At 39.7% G+C, this 6,638-nt stretch overlaps 1 long non-coding RNA gene across 1 annotated transcript; it reads left to right on the plus strand.

The window, feature by feature from the left end:
• Window positions 1–410: 410 nt before the first annotated feature.
• On the plus strand, window positions 411–5,258 carry LOC103604195. Its single transcript, XR_551692.1, has 2 exons — window positions 411–498; window positions 5,090–5,258. It is a non-coding gene; the product is annotated as an uncharacterized LOC103604195 (long non-coding RNA).
• Window positions 5,259–6,638: the final 1,380 nt, after the last annotated feature.

Raw genomic sequence — 6,638 nt, forward strand, 5'->3', positions numbered from 1 at the left:
ACTTATGAATGTATTGTCTATGGCTGTTTTCACACTACAGTGGCAAAACTGAGTTGAGACAAAGACTAACATTTGACCTATCAAACCAACAGTATTTACTCATTGGCCTTTTACAAGAAAACTTTGCTGACCCCTGTTCTAGAAAGTTTGAAATATATCTATGTGTTAACCTATGCTTGGGCTCTCTGTAGATGGAGCCTGGGGTGTAGGGTAAGTGTTTTCCAGAGTAGCATACAGTAGGCCTGTGACAGATATCTATTGAATTAAGTATCCACAAGCATTAGTGCTGAAATAAGTGATTAGCAAATCTCAGCATAACACAATATAATTTTTTGCTCTTCTCTGCTTGTTTGTTTGCCCTGAACGTAGAAGAGTGATCTATACTGTCAAAGAAAGGAATGGTACTATCGAAAATGGACACTCTCACCAATTCAGGGGGGATGAACGAGAGCCAAAAACTTCATAACTAGAGGTGGCTGAGCTCCACCCGATACACTGGTGAGTTCCCATGGTGTCAGGCCACTCTGAAGCATTTTTTGTGAATGAGAGGCCATTTTGTGTTTTTCCTGTTAGTAAATTTTCAACATGAAGCCTCCGTGCCCTTCTTGCCAAACATCTCGTTTTCCCCAGGATTAGCATGACTCTGGCCAGTCCCTTTCACAATGCTGTGACAAAGAAATGTAAAAATTATTCAGGCTGAACATTTTTACCAACTGGTATAATTTAGTCAGGTCAGTGCACTTAAAATGTCATGCATTTGCAGCGTAATTGAATGACTTTATTTATCCAGAAGGAGCTCCGGCCTCTGGTCTAGTGGCAGCTTTCATGGCCAACTCTATCCAACGAGAGCTGTTTGTATGAGTCTTTGTGTGCAGGTGAACTCTAGACCCCCTCCCGAGTCTGGGAGTGTGGGAACCAGTACCTGGCCAGAGCTGAGGCTAGACCACCCACTCATTTCACACAGTCCATTAAATGGTTATCATATGATGCCCATGTGACTCCTCCTGTTGACCTTGCCCTGAATGGCTGTGTGTCGAATTACTAATTATCCCTACAGCTCTGCTATGCAAATGCCATTTAATTTCCACCCCCACTTTTGGAACTCACACTGCTCAGACAGAGGCACTGTAATAACCTCAGGAGCTAGCTGTGGCTTGCAGTGCAGTGGGGTGACATTCTACCACCACCATAACCGCTTCCACCAAGAAATGTTTTCTTAAGTAAAAAATAATAGCTAATGAAACAAAGAAGGAAAGAAACGAAAGAAAAGAACACCCTGCATTATTTATTGTGGAAGTTGCACTGTTCTGGACTATTCTCCTGCTTCAATTTCATTACTGATTGAGACTGTACACTTTTCTGTGCCGTATGGTAATAACAAGCCACCATCTGGGGGTTTCATCATCTTACTCTGAGGCAAGAGTGTCTCTAAAGATTATGCTTTGCCTACTTGGCAAGGAAATCCTGCTTTAGCTTCAGTGATTAGGAAATGCAGGGGGTGGTTTCCCTCCAACTGACCCCAAAGACTAGCCCAGACAAACATAGGAATTCCCATGAAAACCCTCCCAACTGCAGGCCATAATTTACCTTATGTTGCTGCAATATGCTTGGTGGGATATTGCTAGGAAGATTTTGCAAATATTTGAACTTTAAATGACCCATTAATCTAGGTTTACAAAATGCTAAAAACATGATCATACGTGAACTTCAGGAAGATAACTCAAGCAGAGTAGGTCAGATGGGAGTAGGCTATGGTGGTGAGGTGGAAAAAAAAATTAGGTGGCTGATAGTCATTATTTTTATTTAAGCATAGGATTCTTTCTGTGTTATTTGTAGCCATCAGACATAATAAACTATGGATCTCTCAAATATGGCTAAATTCTAAGGTTCCTGATTTTAAAATAAGAACCCAGGTTTATTTGATTCTTTTATGAATCAGCTCTAAAATCAAGTTCAAGGATCTTAACCTAACTAATGTTTATTGTTTTGTTGTGTTTTTAAATAAAACTTTTATTTGTGAATTTCCTAGTTAGCTTTCAAATAGCTGACATGTATATACCCTGACCAAAAATGAAGAAAAAAAGATGTTCATTTTTATGAATATGAAAGACAGTGCTACTTCATTCATTTCTTCTTTAAGCATTTATTGAGCATCTGTTGTATACCTGGCCTGTTGTTAGGTTCTGGGGATGCAATGGTGAGAAAGATTAGATTCAGTTTCTATCTCATGATGTGTTGAGTTAAATCAGAATAGATGTAAATTCACACATCTAAAAAATAATAACAGATGATTGTGTAATGACATTTACTTTACCTTATGACTACAATTTTTCTACTTTATTACAACCCAGCATCATTTTTTCCCTGTCAATTTCCTTTTGGATTAGGCAAATAATTCTGTGTTTTGGAGAAATAAAAAAATTTGAAATATTTTCAGTTGGAATTACCTTTCCAAGGTAATTTATTTCAAAACCTTTCCATAATAATTCAAGTCATACTTTCTCCCAACCTGTCTTTCATTATTTCCTCAAGCAGCTCATATTCTATGAAAATACTCCTTTTCCCATCTCTCTTCTCTTTACTCATGATGTCTCCTTTGCCTGAAATGTCCTTCCTCCAACATCTCCACCTACTTAATCCTACACATGTTCCAGGAGCCAGCTTTGATGCCTTGTCTTCTATGAAGATGTGCCTATAGTTCACCTCTCTTTTCTCCTCTGAACAACTACAGCACTTTTTAATTCTCTGTTGATTCTAAGCAATAATGCAGATCAGACTATAATATCTGTGTATATTTCTCTTCTTTTCTGCTAGAGGGTTGGCTTACAAAGAGCAGGATCTTTTATTACACTTTTATTATACTAATGTTCTATGAAAACATGGCACAAATATTTTTTGAGAACTTCCTCTGTGTCAGATGCTGTGCAGGGCACTTCAGGAATATAGACGCACTCCCTCCCTGTCCTTCTGGTGGGCATTAAACACATGGATATTGTAATTATGGCATTTGTGAGATATCAAATTAATTATGAAGTACCCTTCAAATTTGGCACAATTTTTGACTTTTTATGTGGATTGGAAGCTCCAGGGACTGTAGAAAGAAGATGTTTTTTTAGGAATCTACATGCTTTGATAGTGCTTCTTTTAGGTGGCATCTGACTCCTTACATACCTTGCATCATGAAAACTTTGGTCAGGTCAACTGGATCATCAAGACGGAAGAGTTGGACAACTGTTTAAAGTAGCAGTTGCATTTGTAAATAATCAGGCCCAGGTGTGCAGCTTTAGCTATTTTTCAGGATTCCTTGCTTTCTTTTTCAGCCAGGCAGTAGACTGGCAAAGTGGGGAAAGAATAGTCTGCTTTGGTGTTGGCCATAGCTCCACCTAGTACTAGAGGAGAAGCCTTGAGGGTATCAATTGACCTCATCTGTAAAATAAGAATAGTAATACCCTCCTCAGTGAAGATTAAATGATAACACATCTAAAGTCTAGAAGAGGGTCCTGTAGGCCAAATCTGGCCTGCTGTCTGTTTTGTAAATAAAGTTTCCTTGGGAGACAGAGATGCTCATTCATTATGTATTGTCTATGTCTGCTTTTGGTTACATCAGTGGAACTGAGTAGTCATGATCAAGATTGTATGGCCCACAAAGCCTAAAATATTTTCTATCTGGCCCTTTTTAAAGAAAGTTTGCTGATTTTGCTGACTCCTGGACCCATAACATGGCTCTGTACCTAGAAGATGCTCAAAACATATGAATTATGATAATTATTCTCTGTTTTCACCAGACCTAATCTGAAGTGAGAGTGGGAAGGAAAGGATGAAGAGGGTTGAGTAGAAGAGGGACTGGTGTAGCTAATTGTCTCTTTCCATTTAATGGAACCTCAAACCGGAATTGAACTTGAGTCTATGACTGAAACTTTATAACAGAGATTTGAAAAAGTGAGTTTTTTCTTCCTAATTGAAAACTTTCACTGGTCCGAAGACTTTTTTTTTCCCTCCTGGAAAGCATTATGAGTCACTGTTGAAGTTAATAGTTCATTCCTGATAACAACTGTCTTTGGCAGAGACCATGAAAATATTCCATCAGAGCATAGTGCTGCCATCTCAGGCAGGGTTGCTTGCGTTGGTATTGATTTCAATTAAAACAAGTTATCTGAATCACTGGGCTTCCTGTTGGCTGTGCTCATTGCCCGGTGATGCAAATGGAAAGCCTGTTTCAAACCTACAATATCTGGTTACTTACGACAAGGCCCAGGCAGCTGGGGTCTAAGCAAAACTCAGGTGCCAATCAATGTAAAAGGAAATGATCTTGGTTTGCCCTGCATGATGTCATCCTTGGGCCTGACAATTTTCTAACAATTACCAACTGTGAGGGCAGGTGAATTTTATGAATTCATCTTATTCCTTATCAGGGCAGGTAGTCAAGCATATCGCAAAACATTTGATTTGGTTCAATTCCTTGTGTACATATCCTTTCTCTTCTTTTTTTCCTCCATTATGTCAACCTCTGTGGGAGGAGTTTGTGTGTATGCACAAAGCACAAAATGATGGTGCTCTGTGTCTTTGTGTTGTTTCATGTGTGTTTAGCACTTGAATTGCTATATTCTTTTACCTGTTAGCCCAACCCAGTGTTCTTCCTAAGTAGCATAATCCAGTGATCAGACTCTAGTTTTCCTGGAATGATTCAGCAATTTATATCAGAACCAGGGCTTTATAATAGCAAAACAGACCTTTGTCATTCCCAAAGGTACATGGCACATGAGGCCTAATGTATAGAACATGTTATAATTTGTGATTTTGTAAATTCTCATATCTGAATCACTGGCCTTAGGGCTTGTGTGCTGGATCAAGTCACCTCGCTAGAAAGTGAGCCTAAGTCACTATGGTACAGATTGGCTAGTTGTTTCCCAAACTACTTTCCTTTCAACACACAGCTAGACTGTGTGTCCCAGCTTCCTTTGCAGTTAGGTGCACCCTGGTGTCTGAGCTGTGGTCAGTGAACATGGTGGAAGTGAAATTCACATTTTCCAGGCCCGGACTATAAAACCCTCCTAAATGTGATCCTCTGCTTTCTTTCCCTATCTCACAGCTGTATGGAGAGGACTCCGAAGACACAGAGGAGGGTGGAATGGCAAGACCGAAGAAGGCTGGGTTCCTGCATGAGTAGGTGGAGCAGAACTTCTAGCTCTACCCACCTGCCACCACCAACCTACAATGGACTATGATGCGATTAAGAATAAAAATTCATTGTTAAGTCACTGAGATTTGGGGCTGTTTGTTGTAAGAGTCTAGCTTGACTCATGTACTGTCTGTCATTTTTCTCTGTGGCATTGCTATTTTTAGTCATCATCTTCACATGATGCAGTCTTGCTTCAAATGAAGTAGTCTTTAATGACATTACGCTTTTCTGTATTTTATCTAATAGGTGATAGGCTATAAAGGTGTTTGAAAATGTGAGGATTTGTGAAGATGTGTGAGCATATCCATTGAGAATATGAAGGCTCTTCGCTAGTTTTTCCTCCAGCAGGAAATGTCAGGATAACAATGAGGGATTGAAGCCTTTGTTACATTTTGCAAGCAGAACATTTTTTTTTTTTTTTTTTTTTGGTAGAAATCACTATCTTCCTTGAGTGGGTCCATTACTCTGTATTTACAGAGCCAGCTTATATATGAAATATCAAATTTAGTTACTGGGCAGAAGATGGCAACATATTTTGGTTTTGTTGGACTGACATTTTACTTGCAAGTGCAGTAAGGATGGCATTAAGGTGAAAAGTTTAAGGAAGTTATTTTGTAGACAAGGAATCTGGGTCTGACTGATTATGTTGTCAATATACTTTCTGCTCCTTCCTCCCAGTCCTGCCTCTTTGCTTTCATAAATGAAATGTGAGTGAAAGTGACTTGTGACATTTTCAAGCAAAAGCTTTTATAGCACTGTGTGGTTTCCCTCTGCTACTGTCTGGTGTGATCTAGATAGGGGCTGCAACTTTAACCTTCGTTACCGAACAGAGAGGTTACAGAGCATAGCCTCAGACCTATTATGGACATGAACATGAGCAAGAAATAAACCTTTATTGTTAAAACTATGAAAATTTGGGAGACGTTTGTTTCTGCAACTCAGTCTACAGTGACTGGCACACTGGAGCTCAGAGAGTTTAGGTAACTTGCCTAACATCACAGGGCTAAGAAGTCGTGGAGCCAGTATTTGAATCCAGGAAGTCTAATTCCAGAGCCTGTGCTTATAACCACTCTTGTGTAGGAGGAAGAATTTCCTGCCCTTTGTGTGCAGGATAAACTGGAACAGGGAAAGACAAGAGACAAGAAGACCATTTAGGTGTATTCTAAACATGAGGTTATGAGAATCTGGAAGAGGATACTTATTTAGTGACTATGATTTGTGTAGAGTAGATGCCTCATAAATAACACTTGAAAAAGTGAATGAATTTGTTTTTCTGACTGCAGGTGCCAGTAAGTGCTGCTGTCGCCACTACTTTCTAGGTAGTCATTTCCTTTACTGTAATTCTTTGCTTTGCTCACACATCATTGCTGGCAGGAGTCACTGAGTCACAGACAGCTTCCCTGAGGATGGCTAGCCACGGCAATGGCTCAGCCCACACCATTCAGTCAGGGGGTGCCCT

Source organism: Galeopterus variegatus, unplaced genomic scaffold (assembly GCF_000696425.1).
Source record: "Galeopterus variegatus unplaced genomic scaffold, G_variegatus-3.0.2 Scaffold5028, whole genome shotgun sequence".
Lineage (NCBI taxonomy): Eukaryota > Metazoa > Chordata > Mammalia > Dermoptera > Cynocephalidae > Galeopterus > Galeopterus variegatus.